The 23,254-nt window shown below is 38.2% G+C and overlaps 1 pseudogene; it reads left to right on the top strand.

Moving 5' to 3' along the window:
- The first annotated feature begins 13,799 nt into the window (after positions 1-13,799).
- On the top strand, positions 13,800-14,625 carry LOC136404380 (small ribosomal subunit protein eS1 pseudogene; annotated as a pseudogene).
- The last annotated feature ends 8,629 nt before the right edge of the window (positions 14,626-23,254 follow it).

The raw sequence follows: 23,254 nt of genomic DNA, 5'->3' as shown, positions 1-23,254 counted from the left end.
TGCCCAAGGGTTGTTGAATTCAAACAGGCTCATAGGTGCCCCGGTGAGCTGCTGTATTTACCGTCCATGGTTTGGCAATCAGGAAACCAGGATCCTGAGAAGATGTGAGGGAGAGCCTTTATATACAGAGGTGGGAATTGCCCAGAGATTAGAATTACTCCACTTGCACAGATTCAGATTCCATCAATTTATGGCAAGCCAGGGAATCTGTGGGCCACACTTTGAAAAGCTCTGTGCTAAGGGATAGTATTAAATTTCACCCCCAAAGAAGTAGGTTAGCTGTGACGCCAGTAAGGAAGTTAAAATAAAGAGGAGGTAAAGTCTAAGTCAATGTGGATGCTCAGTATCAATCAGCAGCTTCGCATCAGGGTTGAAACAAGCCAATGAGGCCAGTAAATGAAGAACACAAGCTAGAACTATTCTGGGCTTTGGTCCCAAGACAATTTAATCAAGAGGCTCTTGATGGATATTTTGATGTGAGAACTCTGCCCCAAGCTGTTGCCCATCTCACACTGAAGTACAAAGACCCCTGACATGTTTTTAGCTGGGTGGTTACATAGAGGACAGAAGCAACTTCAAGAAAAGTTTGCAGGCAGAAACATAGTATGGAGAACTGGACCAGATATAGACTGTTAGGAAGAGGTCACAAAGGAAAGGAGGCCCATTGGGTGAGAAGGTAACAGCAACAACACTGTCCAGAGGATGGATGTGTTCTCCTAACCACTTTCTTTCCTAAGAAAACCAGCCCTGGGGGAGGATGCACTAAATTAGCTGGATTTGATTCTGCAAGTCGGTGGTCACACCCTGAGGACCCTTCAGATGACTGAGGGCAAGATGTGGCAAGGCAGGACACTGACCGGTATGTTTCATGGTGGGGACACATGGACTTGCTGGCTTCTATTGGGATAAAAGCTGCCAGAGCGGGAAGGAAGGACAGCGTCAGGGTTAAGAGCAGGTTCTGCAGCTGAACTGAGTTTGCATCCTTAGTGTTACTGCTTCTTGGCTTGAGAAACTTGGGCAAAATACTTAAATCACAACAATTTTATCAGTAAAATATAGATAATTATAGTTTCTACCTCTTGAGTTCTTGCGGGAATTAAATGTGATAATCAAGGTAAAGTGACTGGAAATTACTAGGTAGACATTATCTATGATGGATGTTGCTACATTAAGTTCTTCGTCTTCTCAGGCCTTTCTCTATCAATCAACCCTCCTTCTTTTCACATGCGCCCTGACCATGGCTTGTTGCTGCATATTTTAATACTCAACCCAAGCATGCTCTAAAATGAAGCTGCTTGAAAGATTCATCTCTATCTTGTCATTTCCTCACTAACCATTCACTCTGCTCATTCTCCTTTAGCTGCTCTGACTGTGGTCTCTCATGGCATAATTGCCAAATCTATAGGCAGCTCTCAGAAGGTACACTGACCGCTCTTTTCCACCACTGGCACTCGTTCAGTCTGCTCACTCCTCTTGGGCATCTCTCCCTCCCTGCTGGCCATTCTACCACACTCACCTGTTCATTTCATGAGCAAATCATACCTTCTCAATGTCCTGAAGCTATTCCTCCTCTGCACCACCCTTACATTGCTTTTGCTGGTGTTCCTCATTTCTCACCAGTGTCTTTCCGTATTGTGGTCATTTCCCCAATGAATTCTGGCAGCCTTCTGAACCTTAGAATGTAAAATCTTCCAGTCTTTGGAAGTATCCTTGTTTGTCCCCACTTCCCACATGCCCCACAAAACTTAGGAAATTCACCATATCACAAGTAAAATTTTATCTTCAAAGTGTAAATTTACTGTTTCCTGTCCCACTGCACCCACAGCTGTCCACCTTTCAATAAATGGCCTCATCACTGACATGGTTATCCAGGTTCATTCATCTGTGATTAAATGCTTTTCCCTGTATTCGAGAGCAATGTTGGAAAAAGACAGAACAGTGCTACCTTCAGAGGATTCCCACCTCTTGTCATCTCTCTAACAACCATACAAAGTCCCAACCACCATGACTTACTTCCTTTCTGGCTACCTGCCACATTCTTCATCCTCCTGCTTCCATTCTTGCTACCTGCAATCTATTCTCTACCTAGTAATCAAGGTCATGTTATATCACCTTGCCTCTCAGTGAATTTAAATTCCTCTGAGAGCATCATCAATAAACTTCAAAGTATTTTCCCTGGAAATCACGGTCTCCCATGATCTGACTCTTGACAACCCCTCCAACGTCATCTTGGTTCACACTCTTCTCTCTTGCTATGCTCCAGCCTCACTAGGCTGTTAATTTCTAGAGTAGGTCTAGCTCCTCGCCAACTTCTGGTCATAACATTACCTAAAACATTCTTCTGCCTGGAACATTCCTCACCCTGACCTGAGTGAGTCTTTGTCAGCTTTTATGCCTTTTCTTCAATGGCAACTCCTTAGAGAGACCTCCTATGAACATCCCACCCAAAGTCCATTTCCCTGACCCACAATTCTCAATTTTATTTCATTTGTGCCTTTAATAATAACTTGTACTTATTTTGCTCAATAAAATTGCTTGTCTTTAAATATCTACACCACCACAGCTCCTTTAGAATTTAAGTTCCATAAATATAGGGACCCTTTACCTTATATCATCAGTGTTTACCCTGTACATAGGTAGGCTCCTTAAATACTTGTTAAATGACCAAATGAATTAAATTGATTATAAACTTCAGTGGTCTCTAGAAATGACCCAGCACATAAGGGCCCTGCCCACCCATTCAGGCTCTTCTCCTAACCTTTCTTTATTATCTCAGTACTGCAGCCATGTCAATCCTTAGGGAACATCTAAATGGAACATCCTCTCTCAGGATAGTACTTCCACCTGTACTATTTTGCCTGTGCCTGTGTCCTCCTAGAGAATTCAGGCATTATCTCCCCTATGATTACAACCATCCCCCAAAGATTCAGCTTACCCCCCTTACCCCCTCACATTTACCCCACTACACATGGCTCTTATTTGGAACAATTTGTATCTCCCCAGTCCTGCTCTCCTTCAGACTGTTTGTGCCTCAAGGACATATTATTTGTTGCTGTATCACCAGAATCTAACACCTTAACACTGCACATAATTAATGCTCAGAAAAATTTGTTAAATAAATGAGTAAATATTCCTCTCTGGATGGTTCTTAGAATAACTGTATTCAACTATTCTTTTAATAGTCTTCCTGAAGTCAATACATTGATAATTTTGGACTAGAAATTCAATACAGCATATAGAGTAAATTAGCATGATATAAGCCATAGTACTAAAATTACATATAATAGCATAATTATACCTGGTATCAGATAATTAAATTGCTAAGTGACTTTAAAAGGTTTTAGGTGCATTTTCACTAATGGTTGATTCTTGGTAATCTTGGGCATTTTGTGTGTGTGTATGACAGAGACAGAGAGAGGGACAGATAGGGACAGAGAGGAAGGGAGAGAGATGAGAAGCATCAATTCTTGGTTGCAGCACCTTAGTTGTTCATTGATTGCTTTCTCATATGTGCCTTGACTGGGGGGGGGGTACTACAGCAGACCTAGTGACCCCTTGCTCAAGCCAGCGACCTTGGGCTCAAGCTTTTGCTCACACCAGATGAGCCCGTCCATGCTCAAGCTGGCGACCTTGAGGTCTTGAACCTGGGTCCTCGGCATCCCAGTCCGATGCTCTATCCACTGCGTCACCGCCTGGTCAGGCTAATCTTGGGCATTTTTAATATTGCCAATTGACATGTAAGTTAGTGATGATTCATTTTAGTTGTGAGAGCCTCATACTCGGCAGCATGCTTTTTCCTCTAGCAGCACAGTAAATGTTACTTTATACATTTATTACACTAGACAGCATCAGTCAAAGGTAAATTGAGGATAATCTCCAAGGACTTCCATAGTCCAACCAAGACAAATGTGTACAAGTGGCTGCATTTGTTTCAACATAGAGAACATTAGTTTTCAAATAATTTCTTTTCTTTTTAAAAATTTTATTTGGAAAATTAAATTTAACAGGGTGACATTGATCAATAAGAGTACACAGGTTTCAGGTAAACATTTCTATCACAGCATTATTCACAGTGGCCAGGACATGGAAACAACAAAAGTTTTCAAATAATTTTGACCTTAATCTTTCCCTTGCTGTGTTCTATGTCAATTTTATAAAACAATAATAAATATAAACCACCTTTTTGTGCCTTACAAGGTTGAAGCTTTGTCTCTCCAGTATCTTCTGGGCTTGAGAGAAAAATCTCAGAGACAGAAATGACTGTGTTTAAGGGGAAGTGGATCCAATTGATATATAAAACAAACAGCATAGAGCCTATAATTTACCAATTTCTGTACAGAAATATTAAAATTGCACTGCATTAGAAGTACTATAGAAAGTGTTCCGGGAAGTATAAGAGTATACAGTCCCTACCCTTCAATTTTTCTGTTGCCACTTAAAAATTATTTAGCACTCTTGTGTCATTCAGGGCAGCAGAATCCAATTTAAATGGTTCAGAAAACCAAATGGTTCAGGGATCTACAAAGGTGAAAGGAGCCTATAGAGATGTAGAGGCACCCAGAGATTAGCAACAGTGGAAAGCCATTATCACCTTTACATCTGAAAGGGAAAAGCAAGGAAAAGTGTTGCTGGGCCATGGGGGAGGGGCCCATGACAGTAGCTGGAGATATGTAAGGTTGCAATTCCTTCCAGATATGCCACTCAAAACAAGGAAGAAAAATTCCTTCTCTTGGGTGTCCAGGCGATTCAGTCCGTAGAAAATCAACCTCAGAGAACAGAAAGGTGAAGATGAAGTACAGACAAAGGAGAATAACCAGCTAAATTTCACAATTCTAATTACCATGACCCCTCCCCCGCCACACACACTCTTTTCTGAACCATCCCCATTTCCAAGATATTCTTTGCTGCCCTATGTTTCTGAAATTGGCCATTGAGAACCAGCAACCTAGAAACATGCCATTTAAATTGAATGTTCCCCCAATGTCCCTTTTGTGATCTTTGCTATTCAGACTGTATACATAGAACAAGGGTCACCAATTACTTTGCCCCTTGAGCTAGATTGTGGAATGCAAGGAAACTGCTTTTAGTGATACTGCAAATTAAAAAGCAGAATCACAGAACCTCAAAGACATTGATTATCCAGCCTGCTACTCTCCTGTCTGTAAACTTAGCCAAAGGTTTTTCTCTAGCTTGAGTAACAAATACACTTTATTTCTTACACAGATAAATTATCTTGATATCATGCTTCTACTTTTATTAAAAAGTTACTGTTCTTTGCATGGACAGTCATTCTGCTTTATATACTACACGAGTACTAAATCAGAAGAAACTGAACAATGAATTTGTAATCTATGCAATAGATTCATATTTTTATAAGTGAAATTATCTATTACCCATCCTTGGTTAAGATGATTTTTTTAAATTCCTAGTTATTGGGTTTTATGTATATTCCATTAATGTGTCAAACTCATCTTTATGTTTATTCATTTTTCTGGAATAACACTGATAATCTCACTAACATTTTCTGCTACAATCATTTTTCTTTTCATTTGCCCTAACGATAGCATTTCATTTGTTTGGGCATTTTTTATTAGCCATTTTTTGCAACCATTTCTGCTTATTATCTATGCTTTATTTCCCATAATTAACTGTTGGGAAAAATCACATGAACAATATATTTGTGTTCTTTTATCTACAAATATACCATTACTTTATTTGAAATATTTATAATTTCCCTAATTTTAATTTCAATAATGTAATGTTTCTCTAGAGAATAATACTAATGGGTATTTGGATTATATTGGGGTCAAATTAAACTAGTTAAAATTGTTAACTCCTTAAACATTTGCCTGATTTTTATCCTGTTTTATTGTTGTTATGTTTTGTTTTGTTTTTGACAGAGAGAGAGAGATGAGAAGCATCAACTCATAGTTATGGGACTTTCGTTGTTTATTGATTGCTTCTCTTACATGCCTTGACCAGGGGGCTCCAGCCAACCCAGTGACCCCTTGCTCAAACCAGAGACCTTGGACTCAAGCCAGTGACCTTGGGCTTCAAGCCAGTGACCTTTGGGCTCAAGCCAGTAACCATAGGGCATATCTATGATCCCACACTCAAGCTGGTAACACTGCACTCAAACCAGCAGCCTTGGATTTTAAACCTGAGACCTCAGCACCACCACCTGTCAGGCCTTAGTTGCTTTTTTTCCCACTGTGGTTATGTATCGAACCCCTATTTCTATGCTGGATAGAAATGTTAAACAAGCACAGATCCTGCTGTCAGGAAAATTTTTGTATAAATAAATCTTCCAAAATTATATCTCCTGCCCAACCCTCTACACTGAATCTCAGACTCACATTCAGCTGCCCTCTCTTGAGTGTCTAATATGCATCTTCAACTGAGCAGATGTCTAGCCAAACCTTCGACTTCGATCCACTAATCTGCTTCTGCCAGAGTCTTCCTTTTCTTAGTAAATCACAACTCAGGCCAAAATCCTTGGAGCCATCCCAAGCTTCCCTTTTTCTGTCACATTTCACAACAATCATTCAGAAAACCCATTGGTTCTATCATCAAAACATTTGCAGACCCTCCATCCTGAAACAAGCCACCATTGTCTCTTGTTTACTACAATAATCAATAGCTTCCTAATTGGCTTTGCTGCTCCCACCTTTTGCCTCCATTATCTATCCTAAATGTGTGTCAGATCCTGTCACTCCTCTGCTCAAAACTCACCAGTGTTTTTCCATATGGCTAAGAGTAAAGCAAAAGAATTTACAGATTGCTTGCAGAAGGCCTAACATGATTTTCTCTTGCTACTTCTCAGTCTTAACCACTTTCTTCCTCCACCTTACTCACAAGTGCTAGTTGTACTGGTTTCCTTGCTATTCCTAGAACATGCTAAGCCTCTTTCCTCTCAGGTCTTTGCATGTGCTGTTATCTCTTTCTACCATACTCCTTCTCTAGATATCTAATAACTGGCTCCCTTCTTTCACATCTCTACTCATATATCACCTTATAGGAAAACCCTTCCCTTTCCATTCTTTTGACAGAGCAATGCTTCCCCCTTGACAATCACCATCAATTTTATTTTTCTCTGTAACAACTATCATCACCTCACATATAATTTGATGTCTCCGCACTAAAATGTAAGCTCTACGGGGACAAGGAATCTGCCTATTACACTCCCTGCTGTATATCTAGCATGAGATCCCAAATAGGTTCTTAATAAATATGTGTTGAGTGAATGAATAGACAGTGCATAAAAAACCACTGTTGAATGTCAACTGTATAATTGCTAGCAGACGTATGAGACAAGTACTGTGTATACGGAGATGAACAATTACTTCTGGCTAGAGGACCAAAGGCAGTTCATGCCCCAGAAACCACTGTTTGATAGTCTAGAAGGCTGACAACACAGTGGTTGAAAGCTCAGGCTTCATGTCAGACATACCTGGATTAAAATCCAGACTTTGCTACTTACAATTTTGGTGACCTTTGGCACTTCACCTTTCTGATCCTCCATTTTTTTTAACTGTAAATGTGTGTAATGCCTGTTTCCTAGAATTAATGTGAGGCTGAAAGGGTTAACATATATCATATTTAGCTGAGGTCTGGTGCAAGAAGCATGCATTATTGCATGGTCACCTTGTTAGACAAAGAAAAACTAGAAGAGGTGTCCTGGATATGGAGACTGGGGAAAGCAGACATAAGAGTCAGGGAAGCACAAGATGTAGCTTATTAAAAGTAGAATGGTCTGACCTTCCTGAACATGAAAAGCACACATGGAACAGGAAGTAGAGGAAGAGGAGATGGTTGTAACCAGACCATTGAGGACCTTGGATGGCAGCCTCAAGTGTGAACTTTATCCAAATACACCAGGGAGTCACTGAAGGCTTTGCATTGGGGCGCAGCTGGGATGACATGGTTGGAATAAACTGATTCCAGTCAGTGTAAAAAAAAAGATCGAGATATCTATGGGATACTGGATATCTATTACTACTGGATCATGGAATTTAAGAATGAGGTAAACTTGGCTTCCAGCTCTGCAATATTCTAGCAAGTTACTTCATCTTTCTAAGATTTTAGTCTCCTCATCACTTCCTGAAGGCAGTAATGGTGCCTACATCAACAGAGTTGATATGAAGATTAAATGAGTTAATACATATAGAAGGTGAGACTGTTCTGATAGATGGAAAGCACCCTGTTAGCTACTTTCATACCCTTATTTTGTAGTGAGATTAGCAAATAACAGAAAGGACAAATTCTAACAACATTTTGCAGGTAGATGCGAAAGGACTCACATCTTGAAACTGCTTAAAATTGAAGAGGATTCTCATGTTTTGCTCTGATGTTTCTGCATCAGCCTGGGTTCTTAATTGCAAGTACTGTACATAAGAGAATCTGTCCTAATTGGATTAAGCATTTAATCTTGCCTGCCATGTTCATGAAATCTTCAGAATATCCAAAGAATCAGGCTTGGAGACTATTGAACAAGAAGAGTGCACAAAGTATACTGCAAACATCCTACTGTTGTCTTGGGGAGCAGAAACCACAATTCACATCTCCGAACTGGGCAAGGAAGCCAGAACTTCTATGCTACTCGCCTGGAAAGCCAAAAGCATGTGACTGCCACCATTGCCAGAAAGTAAACTGGAAGTAGTGCTGACTCTATCTATTCCATTAGTCTCACTGATGTGGATGTCATACTAGGTTACTACTAATGTGGGTAGCCCATGTCAAACACCTTCACCAGAACTTCAAGGAAGGCCAGGAAAGAAATAAATTTAAAAGGTGCTTGGAGCCCACAAACTATGAAAAATATCAATTTCTACTATTAAGAGAAATTAAAAGTCAGAAGAAGCAAGCACACATTTGCCCTGGGGTGAAAAAATGCTGAAAAGTTGAATTTTGGGTTGGGATTCCAATGGAATACTTTTAACAGAATGCATCTAAAAGACATTTGGATATTGATTTAGGATTCAGAATGGCACTATGGAGATAGTCACACAAAAGTAGAGATTGCTGAAATAATACAAAAGGATAGAATCATTTGCTAAACTCTTAATGTGTGGTGTTTGGATATTTCACCTTTATTTATTTTTAATTTTGAGAATTTAGCTATAATGGGTAAAGTAAAAATTCACAATGTTAAAAAATCTATGATGTTTGATTTTGTTAAGTGACAGCTTTATCTTACTATAAATTCTCTAATAGCCAAATAGTTATTTAATTAAAAAATTAACCAGACCAGTGGTGGCACAGTGAATTGAGCATCGGCCTGGGATGCTGAGGTCCCAGGCTTGAAGCCCATAGATTGCTGGCTAGAGCATGGGATTGTCAGTTTGTGGGCTTGAGGGCAGGCCTACTTGATCACGGGGTCGCCAGCTTAAGTGCAGGATCATCAACATGATCTCAGAGTTGCTGGCTAGAGCCCAAAGGTTGCTGGGTTGATCTCAAGGTTGCTGGCATGAAGCCCAAGGTTGCTGGCTTGAGCCTATGGTCACTGGCTTGAGCAAAGAGCTCATTGGCTTGGCTTTAGCCCCCAGATCAAAGCACATATGAGAAGCAATCAATTAAACAAAAAAAACTAAAGTGAAGCAACTACAAGTTGATACTTCTCATCTCCTTCTTCCCCTTCTTTCTCTAAAAAAAAAAAAATTACCTACTGATTAAATAATGATTTGATTATTATTTAATTAATTATTTAGTTAGAATACGTTAATGTTTGATTAAATTATTTTATTAAATCCAGAATTTTATTTAATTTTTAGGATTAATATATTTTATTAAATTAATTATTTTATTATTAAATAATAATTAATAAGATTATTTAGCCTGACCAGGCAGTGGCGCAGTGGATAGAGCATCGGACTGGGATACAGAAGATCCAGGTTCGAGACCCTGAGGTTGCCAGCTTGAGTGCAGGCTCATCTAGTTTGAGCTAAGCTCACCAGCTTGTACCCAAGGTTGCTGGCTCAAGCAAGGGGTTACTCCGTCTGCTGAAGGCCCACGGTCAAGGCACATATGAGAAAGCAATCAATGAACAACTAAGGTGTCACAACGAAAGGCTGATGATTGATGCTTCTCATCTCTCTCCATTCCTGTCTAACTCTCTCTCTGTCTCTGTAAAAAAATAAAAAAAGATTATTTAATTATTTGGAATTATTTGATATTTTTCTTTTTGTCCTATGAACAGAATACTGATCAATAAATATCTTTTTTTAAGTTAAGTCTTTTTTTAGATTTTATTTATTCATTTTTATTGGAGAGAGAGAGAGAGAGAGAGAGAGAGAGAGAGGAAAGAGATAGAACAAGGGGAGGAGCAGGAAGCATCAACTCCCATATGTGCCTGGACTGGGCAAACCTGGGGTTTCAAACCAGCAACCTCAGCATTCCAGATCAACGCTTTATCCACTGTGCCACCACAGGTCAGGCTGATCAATAAATATCTTAATGCATCAAAAAAGATCAGATGCAATTTTATACTTAATATTCAAATTGTTTGCCGATTTGGGGGCCATTACATGAATTTTGGAAGATAATTTTTCCTTCAAGCAGTGAATGAATTTTAGTTTCCAAATAGTTTTACTTTGTAGGATTGTTGTATCAGTCAAGGTTTGATCAAGAAGCAGAATTGCTGTGCACAATAAAGCATGAGAGATTCGTTATAGGGGTGAGACCCGAATATAAGGGCAGGAGCTGGTGGTGCAGTCTCTGCAGGTTATTGTCTCTGAACATAATGTTGAGCCTGAAGTGTGGAGCTTTGGGATCAGCCAGAATGCCAAATGGAAAGGGCAGCTGGATGAGCTTGAGAGAAGGGCAAATGGGAGCCTACGTTGATGAAATAGCACTACAAGGAGTTAACTGGAACCTGCAAGACAAATTGGAGTTTGCATCTGTCTCTCAACTCCTCCAACTCTAATACCATGGATGGGAGGCAAAGGACTATGGAAAAGCTGGTGTCTTTCAGCCCAAAGGTGCATGTGGTCTGGTTCTATGCCCTGGAAAAGCTGAAGGGACAGATCTAAAGGGAACTGCAGGTAGGATGAGTTGGGTGCTGTGCCACACCAATCAGGCCAACAATAAATCAGCCACACTGTGCACAATCTGCCACAGTGCCCACAGCCTTGCACTGACCTTCAACTGTGAAAGGAGATAAGGCTGTTGTTTCACTTCCACATCACACATCAAACGTCCCCTGTGACCAGCACTAACCCAGAACCGTATAAGGAAAGGAATCTGAGGAAACACAGTTCCAGCTTAGCTAAGTTGATACACCACAGTTGTAAGAATTTCTACTCATAATATTTGCATTTTATAATTTATCTCTGTACAGAATATTAATAGACACTGGACAACAGAAACTTCTTTGGTATTACAGTTCTCATGATTTTGATTGCAAAAATTTTAAAATAAATTTTGGCCGTATCTCTTTAGAATTTGCAATTTAGTTAACCCCTCAAATATTACTTGTATTTGATTATTTTATTTAATATTGTAGTGCCTACATACTGCAATAAGATGAATGAAGCAATTGTGGAGCATTTTACACTAAGTGGTCTTACTGAACTGTGTTGTGCTAAGGAAGCACTTTGCCCTGCTCTCTGTTTCTGGAGTCAGGTGCATATGCTTTAGGTAGGTGGGCTAAATGGTTCCTTGGAAAAGCTAGCCTACCTGACCGTCTGCCCAAGGTCCTACATGAGTACTATGCTCTCACTTATTTCCTTTTAAATTCTACTTTTGTTCATTATTCATCATCCATCCTTGTCCTTTTTCTCCATTTTGACCTCAGACTCTCTTCTCTCTCTGAGATTATCGCCACTCTCTTGCTCATTAAGCTAATAGTTTAGAAAGAGAAAAATCACAAAAGTTCTTCGAAAGTCACTTCTTCCTTGAAGCCTTTGAGTAATGAGCTTTTAATGATCTGTCACTTTCTTGTTGGTAAAATGAGGTTGGGGGTCAGAGTCATTTGCCCATAAGAAGGAAAGTCGACTTCAAAGACCATCTTATCGTTAGAAGCACATAACCGCTCCTGTCTGATTCTCATCTGAGTTCACAATTCTTTCTCTTTTTAATATTACATAACAAAGCAATTATACTTACAATATTACAGTTCACTTGACTATGTTTTGTGTCCTGTGAAAAATAATAGTTTCTTTTCAAGTATTATACAAAAAAACTACTTTTAGAATATATATTGCTTAATTATGTAAGCAAGCACATAGATTGATGGGTGGATAAATGGATTTGGTGGACAGGTGGATAGATAGGTAGATAAATAGGACAGATAGATAAATATACTGAGTGTCCGAAATAACGAAGCTATTTGAAGTCATTTACTTATTATTCCTCTTTAATATTAATGATTATACTTTTAAAGTTTAGAAAGGTTTGTTCACTAAGGAAATCTAATTTAGAAAACAAAACTGTTTGGGGTTTTATCCATATATATGTTGAAATTATAACTGTCAAAATATTCTAGAATTTGAGAATTCTGAATTATAACTCACTGATAGTTCAAGCCCCGCATTTTATATATAAGAAATAGAGGATCTAAGAATATAAGTGATAAACTTAAGCATAAAAACCAAAACCTGAACCTAGATTTTCTAAATCCTATTGTTTTCTACTATGCCACTGGGACAAATATAACTGCTCACAAAAATTAGGGGATATTTTATTGCTTCATATTCATTTTGAAATATCCCTTAATTTTTGTGAGCAGTATATATGGCCTCAACAACTCATATGTAAAATAGTGTCATTTGATTAAACCCCATTTAAGTGTTAATGCTGGAATACAAATGATACAATTAGTGGGTTCGTAGATTTATCACATCATATATCCCAAATCATATTACACCTATACAATTATGGCCTTACAGTTAAATCACAGCTTAATACTAGGTATTTGATGTTTTTGATGAATTATTGTTAATATTTTTAGATGTGAAAAATGGTATTGTGGTTGTGTTTTTAAAGTTCTCTTCTTGAAATACAAACTGAGAGTTTATAGATAAAATGATCTAATACATTGGATTGCTTCAAAATAAAATAGTGTGGGGGGAAAAAGATAAAATAAGACTAGTCTTATTTGGTAATTATTGAAACTGGGTGATGCATATATAGGTGATTATTATATTATTCCCTCTACTTTTGTTAATGTTTGAATTTTCCATAACAAAAAATTAACTTAAAAATTACCATTGGAGCATTAAGGTGATGAGTTTAAACTCTGGAGTCAAAAATGAAGATTTCAATTGCAGATCTGCCATATATTAGCTCTTCAACAATAGAATGAATGTGAAGTAGCTTCCTCATAAGATTGTAAATTAAATGAGATAATACATTTAAAACAGCCACTCCTGCCTGACCTGTGGTGGCGCAGTGGATAAAGCATCAACCTGGAAACACTGAGGTTGCCAGTTCAAAACCCTGGCTTGCCTGGTCAAGGCACATATGGGAGTTGATGCTTCCTGCTCCTCCCCCCTTCTCTCTCTCTCTCTCTCTCTCTCCCCCCCTCCTCTCTAAAATGAATAAATAAAAATAATAATTTTAAAACAGCCACTCCTAACATATTTGTAATTACTCAAATTTTACCTGATGTATTATTACTGTTATCATCATTATTTGAAAAGATTCCTTCTCTTCATGGCTTTCTGTTCCCCTCTACACTTACAGTAATGATTTTTTTTAAGATGTTAAATTAAAGGCATAAATAACATTATCTTAAGTTTTGAGATAGAAAGAATGCTCACTAAAGTTTTCAGGTGACACCTTTCAGCTCTCTGAGCAGCACCATGGCGGTCAATAGCAAGAATAGGTTCCTTACAAAAGATAGCAAAAAGGGAGCCAAGAAGAAAGTTTGGTCCATTTGTTTTTAAGAAAGATTGGTACAATGTGACAGCAGCAGTTATTTTCAATATAATAAATGTTGGGGCAGTTATTTTCAATATAAGAATGTTGGGGAAACACTAGTCACAAGAATTCAAGAAACCAAAACCGCATATAATGGTCTCAAGGGTCATGTTTTTGAAGTGAGGCTAGTTAGTCTGCACAGTGTTGAGTTGCATTTAGAAAGTTCAAGCAATTATTAAGGATGTTCATGGCAAAAACTTCCTGACTAATTTCCATAGCATGTATCTTAACTGTGAAAAAATGTGCTCCATGGTCAAAACATGGCAGACCATGATTGAAGCTCATGTTGATGTCAAGAGTATCAATGGTTATTTGCTTTATTTATTCTGTGTTGGTTTTACTAAAAAGCACAACAGTCAGATTCAGAAGACTTCTGATGTTCAGCATCAACAAGTCCACCAAATCCAGAAGAAGATAATGACAATCATGACTCGAGTGGTGAAGACAAATGACTTGAAACAAGTGGGCAATAAATTGATTCCACATAGCATTTGATAAGACATAGGAAAGGCTTGCCAATTGATTTATCCCCTCCATGATGTTTTTATTAGAAAAATCAAAATGCTGAAGATTCCCAAGTTTGAATTGGAAAAACTCATGGAGCTTCACAGTGAAGGGAGTGGTTCTGGAAAAGCTTCTGGGGATGAGACAGGGGCTGAATGTGAACAAGCTCATATCCATGAGCCTCCAATCCCAGAATCTGTTTAAAATTCAGACTTTTAATGGTGAACAATAGAAAATCCTATTTTAAAAAATAAACTTAAGTAACAAAGTTTTTAGATGACAAGCAGCAAAGAAATGGAAAAGTTTGATTGCAGAATGTAAAAAGGAAAAGGAAAAAGGCCCTGGGAAGTGGTCCAGTGAATAGAGCATTAGCCCGGCATGTGGATGTTCTAGGTTCAATTCTCGGTCAGGGCACACATGAGAAGTGACCATCTGTTTCTCTTCCCTTCCCTCTCCCCCTTCTCTTCCTCTTCCTTTTCTGCAGTCAGTGGCTCAATTCCGGCAGTCAGTGGTTCAATTGGTTTGAGCATGGCCCCAAGCACTGAGGATAACTTGGATGGTCCAAGTACATCAGCCTCAGGTGCTAAAAATAGCTCAATACTCGAGCATTGGCCCCAGGTGGAGTTGCCAGATGGATCCTGGTCAGGGTGCATACAGGAGTCTGCCTCACTATCTCTCCTTTTATTTTAAAAATAAAAAGAAAAACAAAGAAATGTCTTGATTATAGAGATGAACCTTTACCAAATTAAAGCAATCTGATATCTTCTACTCAGCTGAGAGGCAGGCTCCACAGGTGGCTTTGGCCTGGAGCTGGACATTGTACTGGCTGTCTCAGCCAGCAGATTTTATTCCTTGCCAAAGGAATTGTTCAACGTTGAGTCCCTTTAGCTATTCTTTTCCCTCTATGCTTATTTTTCTTCTTCAGTTTTCCTTCCACTACTGATTTTTTTGTGTTTTCTTTATGAAAAAGTGACATGGTTAGAATGATGGGTAGACCAGAAGGATTTGCCTGCAAAGCCTGTACTAAAAGCTATAGGAAAGAATGGATGCCTTTAACTAGACTTAGGAACCAGCACATAATTCATAGTATAGCCCACTTTCAATAAAAAAAGTCAAGAACAATTGTCTTGCAGAAGACTTTTGGGGGGTCACCTGTATTTTGCCAGTGCCCGTTTTAAACTGTTAAGTATATAGATATAGAAACAAGAACCTGGCATAGTTAATTCACATATACATTGATAAATGCAAAACAGATCAGTAATCCTATGAACTCGTGTATTCTGTAGAATATATGAGTGTATACACTTTCTGGAGCATCATCAGCTATCACCCAACCCCCACATTGTAGCTAGTCTAACATTTCTCCTACCACTTCCACAGCTACCCCAGTGTGTCCCAGGTAAGCACACCCTTATTTCAAGGTCTTGTGCTTGTTGTTTTCACTCCAACTCAAAAATGGATCTCTCAGGTTTCTCTGCTGCTTGCTTTCTTAGTGTGTGAACAAATAAACCTTCTTGTGTCGTCTCCCTTGACAACTGATGAATACTGTAAACCATTGCCTGAACCTTCATTCATTCTCCCATTTCTCTGCTTCACTATTCTATATATAGAATTTATCATCTTCTAATATACTATGTAAAATTTTAAATTATGAATCTCCCCCACCTCATGAAAACATGTCTTTATATTTATTTTCTTCTTTAATAGATCCCTAATGCCTAGAGCACTAACTGGCACAATCAGTAATAAATAAATATCTTTTAATTAAATAAATGGTAACAAATAAAATAACAAGGAAAATATGTACTAAAAGAAATATAGAACTTGTCATTACAAAGTGTTGCACATGCATTTTTTTACTGGCAAAGGCCAGTTCCTTCCTGCTTACTTATAAGATCTATCTTCTGAGTCCCAGCTATCTATCTCAGTATATGATTTGTCCCAGATATTCACAGCAGTGGTGAATGTCCCCTTTCTGGGATAACTGCCATGTGACCTACCTCTACAGGCCACAACATGAGATCATCTTCTCAATTCAGTAAGCCCTACTTTCACATGAAAGACACACGTGTGGGATGAGGGCTACATTCGTTAGAGGGTCCCAGAGTTTGTCTGTAGAGAGTGTTAAGGTCTGTGCTTGAATTTAATGTCTTCATTAATTAATAAATGTCTTAGGAAAAGGCTTACCTGAAGTAATAAAATGTTCATTATACATATACTACAAAATATATTCAAGAGAAGACAATTTTGTTCACCTTAGTACACAGAAACAACTCAAGCTGTTAAAATATTATCGACATAAGAAAATCATAACTTCGTTTCCATGAACACATAAAGTTCATTTACTATTAAAGCATTTATTTACATAAACTGCTAAATTTGCTGTTTAAGGAAGCAAAAAATACATACTTTCTTAAGCAGGTTGAACAATTTTTAAAAATTATGATATGTAGCAGTTGAATGATTAATCAACTTATTTACGAAATCTTTTCTTCTGAAGGAATAGGAAGGGGCGGTGTTGAGATTCAAAAAATTTAACAACCGCTTCTCTGCCCTAATAACTGTTTTAAGTGTAAAAGAATGATACACTGAAAGCTAGTTTATTATTTCATGCATTTAATACTTAAATAAGAACAATAAAAGAGGTACACACAACTAGATTATGTTATAAGGAAGAGTTTTAAGATATTAATGAGCAAATATTAAATAATACTGGACAAAAAGCAATAAAATTGTTATTTAAGATATTTCTATATTGTTTCTTGATTGGCATCCTCACGTGTAATTTTTTTCACCTATGGATGGAATGAACATTACTACAGGCACTTAGAATACGCTGTTGTGCAGATGAACATTAAAAAAGAGTAGGGAATGTAAATTTGTGATTTTCACATTGGGCGGCTGCCCAGGCACCCACCTTAGAGAGAACCCTGATTACAAGTGCCATTTTAACAACCAGTTCGCCCATCTCAATAAAAAATTAGGTATCAGTTCTGCCGAACCGGTGTGAATCAGCTGAATCACACCACTGGGAAAGGGATTGGAGCTCAACCCACTTCAACCTGTTTCCCCAAAACTTCTAGATGTTGGGTCCCCAACTCAATGCAGTTGTCTGTAAAACAATTCAGTGGTTTCCATAGAGTAATGTTCTGTATATAAAGTAAATAACAGAAGCACTATGTTCCCCTTAAACTCTTCCCTTTACCAGTGCCCCTTTTTAACAGTAAGTTAAGATCTATAAGCCCTGCCATTTATAACAGCATATCCTTTTAAAAGACTCTAAATATGACATTTCTGTTGGATTACAACATATCAATTTCCCTCTTATAAAAAGAAGACTATCACTCAGAATGAGATTTGTCAGGAGGTGACAGCTGTTTTTTGTTGGACGTGGATTTAAGTAAATAGTTAAGACAGTGGAGCATTACTAAGATGATTTAATAAAGCTCATTAATGTGGTTGATTTACATAGCTGACCTGAATAGAATACAAAAAAATATCTCTTTGATGCAGGAACAAGTCATCAAAATATATTGATGTATAAATGCACCATAATGTTAAATTTTAATTCTAAATTTAATCAAACTTGTTAATACAAAAGACAACACAAAGAGAGACATATTGGAAATACTGGAAAATAGTATCCATTTATTTTCCTTTGTTTCTAACCCAGGTTATGTGCATGGTCTACCTCACAAGTATTAATAACCTTTTCACTGTTATGAAAAAAAAACAATGAGTTATTTTTGAAATTATAGATCAAGGCTATTAGATCAATCAATATGAAAGCCAATGAATCGTTAGAGCAGGGCTTTAGCTCTCGGTAAACATCTCCTGTCTCTATTAGCTATCTTCACAGTAATGAGTCAGCAAGAAAGGATTTGACCCAGCAAAACATACCCCTTTGTCTGAGTTGTGATTCACACAGTTCTGAGCCTTGGAGTACTTCCATGCTCAATTCTTTCACTCTTCACTCACCACACAGTGACTGAGGGTATCACACAGTCTACTTGATAGTTATGTGATTTTTCACATTTTTAAAACCTCTCAGTCCTCCTTCAGCTTTATAGGAGAGGAAGGGAAGATGGTTAGATTTTATATCCATTAGTTACTGACAGTTGATTACTAGGCCTTGGCTGTGATATGCAAAGTCTGAGAATTACTTACGAATAGTAATAATAAAAACAATTGCCAACATCTATTGAGTATTTATTTGAATGTTGACAGAAAGTATTCAAAGTATTTTCTAAACACGTTTCTTTAATCCTCTCACCAACTTTATGCAGATTACTAGACCCCATTGCAGAGATGAGGAATGCTATGCACAGGGGATCCCAGGCAAAGTCACCTACATGCTGACAGTTGGGAGAGATAGGACTTGAACTTGAGAACTGGCTAAAGCCTGCACTCAACCACTATACCATGATGCCTCTGAATAGCCACTATATAAATAATAGTGTATATTATGCCAGAAGTAATAAAACGAGAGTATAGGATTTAAAGTTAGGAATATGGGTTCATATTAAATCTGTACAGCAAACCAATCATGTGAACTAAAGCAAGTTATTTAACTTACTTAAGTCTCAGCTTCCCAAAAACTGAGGTAGATTTAATAAAACAAGGCTTATCTTCATGAGTTCTCTTTGTCACCCATCTGTGACTCCTTTCCCCCTGCTCTCCTCTGTCTCCATGGCCCCTAGATCCCTTCTTTTCTTGCCTGCAAGCAGGCCATTGAGAAGCTCAACTCATTACACCAGAGGTCCCCAAACTTTTTACACAGGGGGCCAGTTCACTGTCCTTCAGACTGTTGGAGGGCCGGACTATAAAAAAAACTATGAACAAGTCCCTATGCACACTGCACATATCTTATTTTAAAGTAAAAAAACAAAACGGGAACAAATACAATATTTAAAATAAAGAACAAGTAAATTTAAATCAACAAACTGACAGTATTTCAATGGGAAATATGGGCCTGCTTTTGGCTAATGAGATGGTCAATGTCCGGTTTCATATTTGTCACTGCTAGCCATAGCAAGTGATATGATGCGCTTCCGGAGCCGTGACATGTGCGTTCCGTGTCATCGGAAGTAGTACTGTATGTGAGTGAGTGATGCAGTGCTTTGTGGCACCGCCACATACAGTACTCCTGTATTGTATGCATCCTGTGCTGCTCTCACTGACCACCAATGAAAGAGGTGCCCCTTCCAGAAGTGCGGCGGGGGTGGGAGAAATGGCCTCAGGGGGCTGCATGTGGCCCACGGGCCGGAGTTTGGGGACCCCTGCATTACAGTGAGAACCTGTGAAATTCTCAAGAAAACCTATAAATGGTCAAGGGCGTGTTTGATATTATGGATGCTAAAAACTAGCTAATCTTTGAGGGTGAGATCAAGGAAGAGCCTTAAATTAAGTAGAAAAGCATTATTTGTCTGTGGATTTGCATTTCCTAAAGTGTACTATGGCTCTTAATAGGAGTTACCAAAAATAAATAAATAAGCTTGGAATAAAATTAAACAGATTTACTTTTTGCAGAACTTCTATAATATACAGAGTCTCCAAGTGAACAATGTAGTATGCAGTGTTTCCCAAACACATCTAAAAGGGAACTCTTTTTTATTTTTCCAGCTCATCTTGCAGGACGAGTAATTTAGTAGGAAAAAAATGGGGAAAGTTTTGTGCACCAGTGACAACGGCAGGACTCAATGCTTGAGATGGTTTCTGCGGCATAGGGTGTAGGGCAGTGAGACTAGCCCCATCCTTCTGATCCCTTTGTAGAGCTAGAACTTGAGCCTTCTGAGGAAGCTGCAGCCTGGCCCAGATTATACAACAGAACTAGATTGTTCCTAGAACTCTAGAAGTAAAAGCTGATCCATGGGTTTATCTTATCAATCTTCTGGGATATAGAAACCCTGGGTCCTAGTCTGTAGGCTATTAGAGGCAGTGTAGAGAAGTCTCAGTTGTAGATGTATATGGGCCAGGGACTTGAGAAGGTTTTTAGGAAATAATGTCAAGATTTACAGAAAACTAGAAAAATACAGGGGAGAGACACGAAGATGATCAAAACATGGTAAAATTGTGACCAGCCCGTTTGTATACACCCAGCCCTATCTTAATCTGAAGATGTTCACTGGGAGGCATGTCTGGTGGAGCAGGTTGTGTTCAGCGTAACTCCAGGTGTGCCCATATTTCAAGAGTGATGACTGTAGAACGTGACTATGACCTGAATAATGCCCTGGAGATTTTCCACACATAAACTCCCTGGGCATACACAGTGGCCCTGGACATTGCCCTCAGTCACTAAGTAAACTCACTGAAAATGTGTTCTTACAAAGTAGTATTTTGGTCGATCGGGCTGAAGCTGGTTTGTCCCTTAAGCTGAGTTCTTAAATATAGAGGCAAAAAAGTCAAACAGTCCACCTAAGCAGCTAAAAACACACAGGAAATTAATTTTAAAATACCGTGAAGATAAGATTTAAGTAACTATAAATTTTTAAATTAAACCTCTATATATCCTTTAGAACAGGGGTCCCCAAACTATGGCCCGTGGGCCACATGCGGCCCTTGAGGCCATTTATCCTGCCCCCCGCTGCACTTCTGGAAGGGGCACCTCTTTCATTGGTGCTCAGTGAGAGGAGCACATTGACCATCTCATTAGCCAAAAGCAGGCCTATGATTCCCATTGAAATACTGGTCAGTTTGTTGATTTAAATTTACTTGTTCTTTATTTTAATTATTGTATTTGTTCCCGTTTTGTTTTCTTACTTTAAAATAAGATATGTGCAGTGTGCATAGGGATTTGTTCATAGTTTTTTTTTATAGTCCGACCCTCCAATGGTCTGAGGGACAGTGAACTGGCCCCCTGTGTAAAAAGTTTGGGAACCCTTGCTTTAGAATATTTCAGGTTTCCAAAATAATCTCTTACCTTGTTATTTTCTTCTATGTGAACAAGAAATCCCACCCACTCAAACTTCACTTGCCAACTCCCTGCTAAAACATGTCAATAGAGTATTAATCTTTGCTCAGGTTTTAGGATTAGACTGTGTCTGAATATTTGTGCCACTGAGGAGCCTAAATTATACACAGAATCTGGGTCTATTACTCACCTCTGCCGCTAGGTTCTTTAGAGACTCAAAATGAAGTCTTCAAATTTCTGTGCCTCAGTTCCTCTACTTATAAAATGAAAAGATAATGACTTCCCAGATTGAATATGAATATAAAGTGTTAAATTATTGTAAAGTGCTTTTCAAAAGAGAGTGTGCAACAAATGCTCAATAATAATCTTTCCAATTTTGAAGACATAAAAATAAATTAGGCAACCCTATTGTCTCCTCTGAGAACAATGATAGAATTTGTATTTGGGTGTCAGTCTAATTAGGGCAATAAGCCTTATTAGTTAATTCAGTATGAAAAATGTGCTCTGAATGCCCACTTGGTAATATTTACATTTTTCTAGAAGTCTGGGCATCTTTTCTTTTGCTATTTTCAATATTTCAAAAATCCTTTAAAAAAAGATATTGATTTCTAACCAAAAGGAAATTTCCTCATTATAGTCAAATGTGAAATCCTGAGAATAGAGCACTTTTAAAAGTGTGGGCCAAATTATTAGTTCAGTGATGTTATATAACTCAAAGAATATATAAGGCAGAGTTATAAATGCTTACTTATGTTAAAAATAACTTTAAGATTAAAATAGATTTAAAATATCATCTGTGCTTCTTAGTCAGGGATCCAGAAAATTGAAAACTTTTAAAATTGTTCTTGGGACATGGCAGTTCATGTGTGATAAAACCTATGAAGGAAGTCTTTGTCTTGGAGGCATAGCTTGTGGTTGGGAAAGCTGAGAGCCTGATTTTGCCAATGTGTCATATGTATGTGGATCGTTTTCTATTCATTGATAGCAAAATTTTCCTGTCAATATATACAAATGTTCATTACTCTAAATAAATATAACTTAAATGATTTCTACACAACTGTGAATTTTTAAATGTTATATGAGACCAAAACCAGTATTTAAACTTCTAAGTGGAGGAGTCTCAGTCCAATTTCTGGTGCAGGAAGGATTTCTGGTTGCTGTGTTTCAGCGACTTGGTGTATGGAATTTTTGTGTATGGAAGAGACAATGGGAGGGGCACCAGGAGGAGAACAGGGATTGGGAGGGAATCTAACAGCCTAAATACACAGTCTGCACTGTGTGAAAATCCTCGCTGAAATTTTGAGGGACCACAATCTTCCAGAGGGTTAAAGTCTTTTCTATCTTTAATAAAAGCCAACCATTGTGCTTCTGTTTTGTCGCTTTCAAATAAGGGACTAGAATCTAGATGAATAGTAAAGATTTCTTCCAGACCTAGGATCCACGATTGTAATCTTGCCATAATCACCCCAGGGCTGGACTGTTTTTCAAAAGAAAATAATTACGTGTGTAAGTGGTTGGGCTTGTTGGGAAGTCTGGTGATCTGATGAGTTCAGGGCACAGAGAGGGAGCTTGTGGGCATCAATCAGTCTGGGAGATACAAGGGTCCAGGCAAAGCTCAAGCTAAACCTAGAGTGCGTGGAAAAAGAACAATTCCCATTTTGTCTTGCTGTAGAAGAGAGACCTGTTAACAAAGTTCAAGATTACAATGACTCAGTGAATATTTAAATATAGTTCTTTCTTTTTTTATAAGCCTGTTAAATGCAGAGATCTATAAAGCTTTAAGATTTTAAAGGTTTGAGATTTTAGAGAAAGAACACTGTGACATGAGACCGAGATGATGTAAGGTGGTGACATCAGCATTAGAATGCTGTTGCTAAGGTGAACCTGTTTTTCTCTCTAATCCAGATGGAAGGCTAAATAATT

The sequence above is a fragment of the Saccopteryx leptura genome, chromosome 4 (genome assembly GCF_036850995.1).
Source record: "Saccopteryx leptura isolate mSacLep1 chromosome 4, mSacLep1_pri_phased_curated, whole genome shotgun sequence".
NCBI lineage: Eukaryota > Metazoa > Chordata > Mammalia > Chiroptera > Emballonuridae > Saccopteryx > Saccopteryx leptura.
The sequence above is the reverse complement of the archived record's forward strand: the minus strand, read 5'-3'. Positions and strand labels throughout refer to the sequence as shown.